The sequence below is a fragment of the Dipodomys merriami genome, unplaced genomic scaffold, assembly GCF_024711535.1.
Source record: "Dipodomys merriami isolate MVZ:Mamm:240054 unplaced genomic scaffold, mDipMer1.0.p SCAF_286, whole genome shotgun sequence".
Classification (NCBI taxonomy): Eukaryota; Metazoa; Chordata; class Mammalia; order Rodentia; family Heteromyidae; genus Dipodomys; species Dipodomys merriami.
Genome location: NW_027204337.1, coordinates 895,584 through 905,476, shown reverse-complemented (window position 1 = coordinate 905,476; position 9,893 = coordinate 895,584). Strand labels below are relative to the sequence as shown.

The window sequence follows — 9,893 nt, the reverse complement described above, 5'->3', positions numbered from 1 at the left end:
ACTAATAATGAACACTCTGATAAAGACTCCTGGTCTGACCTCTCAAAATATGTCTATTCTGGATCTCATGAATGAATTTCCATATAACATAGATTAGGCCAGAGGGCGGGGGGGGGGAGGGGGGAGCATCTGGCTGAGAACAGCTCAAGAATGTAGATATGGATAAGATTCTGATGAGATTCCCTGGGTGGAGATAGCTGCACAGAGACCCTGGGAAGCGGCATGATCAATGGACCAGGAGAGCAACTTCGAGCTGTGAGACCAATGCAGATTCCCCTCAGCCATAATTGTTGAAGGGAAGAGAAAGAAAGAAAGAAAGAAAGAAAGAAAGAAAGAAAGAAAGAAAGAAAGAAAGAAAGAAAGAAAAGAAAGAAAGAAGGGAGGAAAGGAAGGAAAGGAAAGGAAAGGAAAGGAAAGAAGGAAAGGAAAGGAAGGAAGGAAAGGAAAGGAAGGAAGGAAAGGAAAGGAAGGAAACGAAGGAAGGAAGGAAGGAAGGAAGGAAGGAAGGAAGGAAGATTGATGAAGGAATATAATAGATAATAGATATATAGACATATCTATTAGATATGTAGATAATATAATAATAATAATAATAGAATTCATACTAAAAGTGGTCGTGGATTTCCTTGGACCAGTTGGTCACAGAGGAAGCCATGAGTTGTGAATCCCTCAGATAGGACTTGAAGGACAGATCTGAAATTATCCAGGAGACATCTGTGAGCAGGAGGGATGGATGGTTAGAATTCATACACAGATCTCCTGCACCCCCACCCCTGGCCCACCACAAGACATGAACTTGTGGATGGTGGGCAAATGGACCAACTGAGTTTCCTGAGACTGATTCCTTCCAGAAAATTCTTTCTTTTCCTAATCACTCCTGAAAAATAAAATTATTATGCTCCTGGAGGATAAGACTGAGACTGAGACAAAAAAAATATTACCATTAGTTGAACAATGACAAAACAAAAGGTTTTCCATCCCTGAGGAATCCAGTATTTGATATTTCCTATTCTGGACTTGGGATTTACTCATTTGAAGAAATTCTGTGTCTTCACCTTTAGATGTCACAAGCCTTTCTTTGGGGGTTAGTTTTCATGATGTCATAGTATTTGGAATTTTCCAGATTGATGTACTGTGGATTTCCATTCCGCAGTCAATTGAGGGGAAAAGGGATGTGTAGAGTGGATTCCTATTTTCCTGCATTTACCACTTCAAACCACACCCTATTTTTCCACACAGCAGGAGTTGAGAACAAGGCTGGCTCGAGATTTCAGTCTACTCTACCCTTTGCCTAGGTGACTGTTCTCAAGTTGCTGAAGACTATGATCATGAGTCTAGGTATTGATGGCTCCTAGTTATTATCTTAGTGACTCAGGAGGAGGGGATCTCATGATTTCATTTTGAATTATGCTCTCCCACCACCACCACCCCCACACCAAATCAATATCTTTCCACTCCTCATCCAACAAATAAACCTAAGATGAAAGTGAAGGTGAAGATGTAGAGCTGCAAATAGGATTGGAAAACCTGAACGTGTGTGTTGGGGTCTGTCATCTTCTGTGAGTCTGAGAATGTTTATTTCATGTGTTTAAGTGCTTCGTGTTTGGTGACTATATATTAACCCATGTGATTGCTTCTTCATCGATCACTCCCTTTATTTATCTGTAATGATCTTGTCTCTTCTAACTGGTTTTAATAGGAACTCTCTTTTATCAGATGACAGGGTGGATACTCCTGCCTTCTCACAAGATGAATTCGCCTGGAAGATTCATTTCCATCCCTTTGCTCAGATTTGTGTTGATCTCTGACTATGATATGAGTTTATTATGGACAACACATGAGTGGATCTTGCTTTTTTGCTCCAGTCTGCTCCTCTAATCTTTTATAGGACCAGACTTGGCCCCATTGACTTGTTTCTGTGAATCAATCCAGCAGTCTCATTACCAACATCTCTATTCCATCCCCAGGTCCCAAATATTTTTATGGCCAATCCTGGGACTTGAACTCAGGCCTGGACTGCATCCCTGAGTCTATTTGTGCTGCAGGCTGGTGCTCCATCCCTTGAGCCAGAACACCACTTCTGGCTTTTTCTTAGTAGTTGATAGATTCCTCCTGCAAAGGAAGAGGAGTTGCCCTTCTGTGACTTAGATCTAAAGACTCCACTCTATTTCTTCCCATCATATCAGTGTGAGGCTTTTCAGTCAGAAAATCATGTGCAAAGCTCATCTGTGCATGCTGTTCTTCCTGTCGTGCCAATAGCACACATCCACTCTGCCAGGGCCTCTGCTTCTGCCCATAAAATCCATAGATATTGACTACAGACTCTGCTACCTGGGGTTGACTGTGAACTTCACCCCATGGTGAGAAATTAAATGTCCCCAGGTGCATTTCCCTTCAACTGTTATTTGAGGGATGTGGTCAATCCATAGGAATGTCTAATAAAGAATGTTCTGTGAGACATCTATAGAAGTCACTGTTTCTCTAAAGGACATAGACATTGAGTTAATGCTTTCCTTTTATTTAGGACATGTCCTGGGACTTGGACTCAGAGCTTGGCTGTTATGTCTTAGATATTATTTTTCTCCTGCTAACACTCTACTACTTGAACCACAGCTGCACCTGTGTCCTTTGGGTGGTCAGCTGGAGGAAAGAGACTCCAGGACTTTCACATGGCCTGGGCTGGTTTGGAACATTCCATCTGATTCTGATGCTATCTGCCCCAGGACTTCACTTCTTCCACCTGATAGGTAAATCAACCTCAGTTGCAAGGAAGCTTTGCCATTTCACCTTCAGCCAGAATAGAGACTTGGTTGCCCTTCCATCCATTTCACTAACTGCCAAGTCGGAGACAATAAATAATTGTGTACATGGAAGAGCTAATCAGTTCACTGCTCCCTGTGAACACAAGTGTCCTCAGCTCACCATGTTCTTGCTGCTCATCTGCTTGTGAGCTGGAATTCCCTCCGGACTACCTGTGTCAAGCAGGATTAGTTTTTTGCGGGGGGGGGGGGGGGGGGGAGGTGAAGAGTCAACATCCCTGGATGGTGAGCACTGATTGGTGCATCCAGGCGGCTGATTCACAGGAGACTCTCATAAAAACCAGGAGGAGCCACCGTCCTCCCTAACCACGGAGCTGGAGACAGAAAGCCCCACAGCATGAGAATCCTGCTGCTGGCTCTTCTGCTCGCATGGACTCATGCTTGGCAGAAATCTCAGTTAGAACCCTTCCAGGTAACCTGAATATGGTGATGTGGGGAACTAGTGTCTGTGTGGGGAAATTGTCTGTCTGGAAGTCAGTGTGTCTGTCTCAGATTGCTTCTGTGTATCAATCACACCTTATTAATAAGTTGCTCTGTATGTCTATATTCTTCCAACTCATCTTCCATTTTGAATTCTTCCTTTGCATTCTGCAGTAAATATAAAAGATTATTAAGAACATGTGGACAGGGGCTGGGAAGGTTGCTCAGTGGTAAAGTGCATGCCTTGCATGCATGAGGCCCTGAGTTCGATTCCTCTGCACCATATAAGCAGACAAAGCTGGAAGTGATGCTATGTCTCAAGTGGTAGAGTGCTAGCCTTGAACTGAAGAGCTGAGGGACAGCACCTGGCCCAGAGTTCAGGGCCCAGGACTGACCAAAAAGAAAAAAAAAGAACATGTGGACAGCATGATCTGTGGTTTTTGCAGTGTTATTTCATATAGGCTTAGGTATTGAATTTTTATAATTTTGTACATGTGTTACTTTCACCCACGGGTCTCCTTGTGATCATTTCAAAGAGGCCTAGAATGTCCCCCTGAAAATCTTCATCCTGTCTAGTTCTCTCTCTCTCTCTCTCTCTCTCTCTCTCTCTCTCTCTCTCTCTCTCTCTCTCTCTCTCTCTCTCTCTCTCTCTCTCTCTCTCTCTCTCTCTCTCTCTCTCTCTCTCTCCTAACTTATTAACACCATGCAGCAAGAATCAGAGACTCTGAATACTTCCAGTGAATTCTCTTCTGAAAGAAGCAGAGCCTGGTAGCTCATATATGGAGAGGGAAGTCTCCAGGTCATTGCAAGCAGGTTACTTGAACCTCTGAGTGTTCGGGGAGCATCCTCTACCATGCCTGATGGGTGTTTCTTATTCAGCCAGGATAGTGGTTCACCTACACCCTCACAGCTGATAATGAAGACCAAATCCTGGAGGGTGGACGACAGAGATACTTAATGCTCTATGTCTCCACTAGTAGAGAACGTGATGGCATATCACTTATATCAAGTAAGCTGAGCTTCCTCCACTATATAGGCACCCTCTCACTGAGTCCTAGCTTGTCCTTGACAGCCAAGTTTTCAAGGAAGTATTTGCATTTGGTGGGGAATCTGAGGACCTGTGCTTAAACATATTTTTATATGTATGATGTCCAAATACCTTGTGGAAATGCATGTCTGGTCTACAGGTTAACCAGCCAGATGGGAATTATCTAAGAATAGAAAATACCAGGAAGAAAAGAGCTTTAATTTTAAAATGGGAATAAGTGTCATGCATTTTTTACTCTATGTTGTGGTTGTGAGTCCTCACAAATGTTAAAATGATGACTTACACCTTCTGAGTGGTGAGGTGTAAGGACTGATTCAATATCATACAGCTATTCACCTCATGACAAAGCCGCAGCTATGCAAGTACTTGAAGCACATTTAAGGAGAAAACATTGAAAAAAAGGAGATATGTGTGCATGTATGTGTGTGTAGACAAGTACATATATAGATAATAGATGGATAGGTAGACAGACAGACAGACAGACAGACAGACAGACAGACAGACAGATAGATAGATAGATAGATCGACAGATCGATCGATAGATAATGTGTGTGTATCATTGTCTGTGTGTGTCTGAGGTTTTGTCTGGATATTTCATGATTTTAATGAAGATCACAACAGACAATTCCAGATAACACGCTCTAGAGTGAATACTTGCAACCTTCATTAGCACAAGTTGACAGGCTAGCAGTCTGTATACTTTTTGGATGGAAAGAAAGAGCAAGATGTCTGAGAGAGGTGTCCAAATGATTTTGTGAGTGGAAACACTCACAGTGACCAGGAGGAAGAAATCCACAGTGTGTTCTTTAGATATGAGCAACAGAACAGCAGCTCGCCATTCCCTGCAGGTTGGATTCCTTCATTTCCATCCCTACCACTGGCTGAATGGACAGATCTGCAGATTATCTGTTCTACTTGGAGCTGGAAATTAAAAGCAAAAATACCACACAATTACATCTCAGTGATTCTGAGATCAAGGTCATAAACCAAGGAGGAGTAAGCCAACATCCAACATGATAACTGCTCAGGCCAGAAATCTGATATACAATCAGCAGAGCACCCAAAGAGTAGAGCTATAAAATTAATTATCAGACAGTACAAAATTGAAATTTGTCAAATTCCTTATGGATTGCACAGAATTCCGTCACTGGTGAAAATATTTACGATGATCAATAATGATTTAAAAATGTACTTTTTGTTGTTGTTGTTGTTCCAAAGCTTTCCTTCCTACTGTAAAAGGGTAAAGCACTGTGCAATACAACAAGAGAATGGTGTTTATAAAACAATCTGTGAGTATATGAAGATTCGGGGTACAGCTAGGGCCCCCAGCACTGGGTTCTAGGTCATACGTAGGAGGTGCAGATGAGGGGTGGGGTTTGTAGATACCTCCTGCCCACAAGGACCAAGTCCACGTGGACAAGACCCTGAACCTTGCAAGACTCAGGCCCAGTCCTCCTCCCTGCACCTCCTCCTGTTTCCAAGCCTTCCATGTTGCTATGGATAACATTTGAGGATGCTTTGCAGTGACATGAACAGGTGTTCAAAGGAACTGGAAACCTGCATGATGCTTTCAGGGCAAGCTTTTCCCCCAATCAATACAGGAGCAGCTGCCATGAAAGGCGACCAGACTCTTCAGTAGAGTTGGAGACGTGCTTGAAGGAGCAGATCCTCCACAATAACCGGGAAAATCCCCATAATCCAACCACAGATGCTCATCTCCTAGGGTAGCCGACTTTATGCTTCAGTTACAAGAGGTAGAGGCCTAATCTACTAGGTGTGTGTATGGTGATGTGAAATAATCACCAATGGTTTTCATCTTGCCAAAAAAGGAAGCAACATTCCAAATACTGACTTCCATAAAAATATTCACTTATGCAGAGTTTGTAATGGGGTTTTTTGAAAAAGCAAAGAACAAATTAAAAAACAATCAATCAGGGAAGGCAGGTAAGCAGAAAGACAGTGGTGCAGCCCAGCATAGGCTACATGCTGTCTAAGTAAGAAATACTGAGGTCTTTCACATCAGGGGTGTTTATATGATAATAACAGGTTCTCACCTAGAGTCTTGCACAATTGGATGTTAATCTTTGGTCTTCATTGTTGCTGGTGTTACACTTTCTCCTCGCTAATTCTTCCTGCAACTCACTCTTCACATGTTCGTTCTTCAGATAGACAAAGTCATGCTTTGCTTGCCTTTCCAAGCCAAAAAGAGGGAGCTTCTGGCTCTTATTCTGAATGCCTGTGTGTGAGTCCCTTTCCCTAACTTATCTTTGTTCCTTTCCCCGTAAAAGGATTTTGCTCTCTTTAATCTTTTTTTTTTTAATGCTTGTGTCTGAGTAACTTCTCCTTGTATTCACAGCCATCCTTGTGTCTTGCTGGGCTGTGGGAGCATTTCTTCCAGCTCCCGAAGGCCTAGACATGAGATGGGCCATTCTTAGAAATGCATGTGCCATGCTGTTTAGCCCCAAGAAAGCTTGGCTACAGAGAATGCTCACTCCTGATTAGTTCTGCACATGGTTTGCTTTGATCATCCCTGAGTGTTCACCTCTGTGGTAGGCTTTTGTAAGACTAGGGCCTGCAACCCAAATATGAAGTTCTTGTCCTTATAAGCTTGGTGCACATGAATTTCTGGGCTGCAGGTGTTTGAGTCAGGACTCCACCTGCAATCGCCAGCTTTCCAAGAAAGACTCCCCATTCCATCCTGCAGGATGGGACTTCTCTTGTTTCTTGAGACTGAATTCTCATGTCACCAGAGACATTACCGAACACAATGAACCATCTGTTTTCTTGCATTGTGACATTGTTATTTTGAATTTCCAGAATACACTTTCCATATCTAAATACTGAAAATTACAGATGAATTCCTCACATTGAAAATGGTCTCTGTGAATAGAGATGAAAGGAAAACCAGCACGATCATATTGGCAGGTAAGTACTGCAGCTTCTTCCTATGCAGAGAAGCAAACCACAGCCACTTCTACACTGAGCTTGGAGAGCTGGGATGGTGCATTCATTTGCTCCAGTGTGTTTATCCCTGTGACCTTGATCTTCCTTGGGAGAAAAGGCAACGACCCTGAATCTGGGTCTCAAGACAATGAAGCCAGCCTGGTGCTGGTGGCTTCTCATGCTGGCTTCTCAGGAGGTTGAGATCTGGCAACCAAGGTTCAAAGCCAGTCCAGGCAAGAAAATCCTTGAAACTCTCATCTCTGACAAAACAACCAACAAGGGGAATTAGCGCTGTGACTCAAGTTTTCCAGGGCTAGACTTGAGTGGAAAAGTTCAGGAACAACAGGCAGGTTCTGAGTTCAAGTCCTTAGACCAGCTGACAAGTGATATTGGAGCAGCACAGGCTGGGCAAAATGAGGTGTGGTCAGTTTGGAGCAAATACAGCTGATATTCATCCATCTAGCAACCCTAAGATCAAGGGACCAGAGTCATTGAGGGGAAAATGAGGCAGGATATGGAGGAAAATGAGGCCTGGTGAAGGCAACTCAGCAACATGGTGTTTAGAAACAGAGAAGCACCATCTTTGCTTCAAAGAAAGACAACAGGAGACATTCCTTCCTGAGCAATGAAATTCTCACCCCAAGAATGAACATTTGTCTGGCAGGATCTGTGCCTTCCCTGAGAAATTCTCTCCCACCCCCCTGCAATGTAAGCCACCTCCTGTCCATAATGCAGATCACAGGGCACCAGCCTTTTCTCAAGGATAAGGATCTGTTTTGTGGCAGGCTGCTTCTTACCTGGAATAAATGCCCCCAACAGGCAGAAACTCAGAAAGAATAACACCAGGAGTGCTTAGAGCAAAAATAAAACACCCAGCTTTGCATAGCTTTGGGGTCAGATCCCTCCACTTACCCTATAAATACCCCCTGACAGCCAGGGAGCTGCATGTGTTTCTCTCTCCCTCCCTATGAGAAGTCCACCCTCTGTGAGGTTGGGCTGGGCCCTTTCAGCTTAGCTATGTGTGCTTTGTCTGCTTGCTTAGCCACTGAATAAAGCTCTTCCCCATTTGACACTGAGTTTCTGGGCTATCGGAGCCATTGGACTGAGGTGGGTAGATGAGGGCCAGGCAGAGTCCCTGGATGGAGGCTGAGGAGACATGGTGGGATTCTGAATCAGGAAACAGCACAGGAGATCCCAGAGGATGCAGTATACAGCCGGTTGTACGATGGTGGATGTGGCTACTGTCTTGTCTTCTTTTCCATGCAGGAAAACCAGGCAGCCTTGTCACTGAAGAGGAAGACATGGAGCTGAGAAGGATCGTGTTGGAAACTGGCATCTAGAGTGACCACATCCACTACATTTGGAAGGGGGAAGGTAAATCACTGCTTTTTTTCCCCCACTATGGGAATAGAGATGAATGGAGAGCATTCATCATTCAGTTGTTCTGTCTGCTGGCCTCTCTTTACTCAGAGTTAGGAGACATCTGCCACAAAATGGAGTCTGTGCACTGGCCTTCCCTTCTGCTTCTTTCTCTCTTCTCAGATGATTGTAATGAAGCAAGAGTTGTGGGAATATATGGAAACAGAAGTTTCTAAGTTGCCTTTGGTAATTAATCAGAAAATCTCTCTTATACATACCCATCAGCTCCAATTAACTGGGCATGCACCTTACATTTAAATCACTGAAATTGGAACCTGGATTGTGGCTTCATAGGAGTTTATCTTCCATGTCCTAGGCTTTACCTTGGATTGTGACTTCGGCCCCAGAGCTCATTCAATCAAGGCTGGTGCACTAACACTTGACCCACAGCTCCACCTTGTGGTGATCTGGGTGTTTGGTGATTCGTTGGAGAGAGGAGTCTGGGAGCCTTTCCTGATTGAACCTCCATTGCCCCAGATCTCAGCCTCCTGAGTTTGCAGGATGGCTGGTGTGACCCACCAGGGCTGGGTGAATGGTATTACTTTGATTTGGGAAAGTAGAGTCACATGGTCAGGTAGAATAAACTTGTGAAGATGAACCCTTCTGAATGTTGGTGTGACTCAATAGACTTGCATGGGCAAAAATCATTACATCATCCAAGACAGTGCTCCAAACCTTATATTACACACACACACACACACACACACACACACACACACACATATGTATATATGTTGTATGTGCATACTATACATTATATAGCCATGTTGTATTATGCATTTATTTTTGTGTAAGGTGTTATATGCTGTTTGCATGAGAGATTTATATATTATATACAGAGAGAGACAGAGGGAGAAATAAAGGTAACATCAAATTTGATGTTACCTTCCTAAGAAATGTCTCCTAAGGAAACACATCCAATCTATATGAAACCAGAGTTTGACTCAGTGGTTTGCTTCTCAGACTCAATTCCAGCATCTTCTGATCAATATCTTCATTCCCTTTCTTTTTGACTCCGCCAGTCCTGAGGATGGAACTCAGGGCCTGGACCCCGTCCCTAGTCTCTTTGTGCTCAAGCCACAATACCATTTTCCACTTTTTTCTGAGTAGTTAATTGGAGAGAAGAGCCTCATGGACTTTCCTGCACAGGCTGGCTTTGAGCCCATGAGATGCCACCCTACCCAACCACAGAGCTGCTTTAAGTTTCTCCCTTAGGAGATAGAAAGCCCCACAACATAAGAATC

General features: G+C 43.7%; 1 long non-coding RNA gene across 1 annotated transcript; it reads left to right on the top strand.

The window, feature by feature from the left end:
- Positions 1–1,158: 1,158 nt before the first annotated feature.
- On the top strand, positions 1,159–9,247 carry LOC138838646 (uncharacterized). Its single transcript, XR_011375694.1, has 4 exons — positions 1,159–1,338; positions 7,105–7,212; positions 8,497–8,604; positions 8,966–9,247. It is a non-coding gene; the product is annotated as an uncharacterized lncRNA (long non-coding RNA).
- Positions 9,248–9,893: the final 646 nt, after the last annotated feature.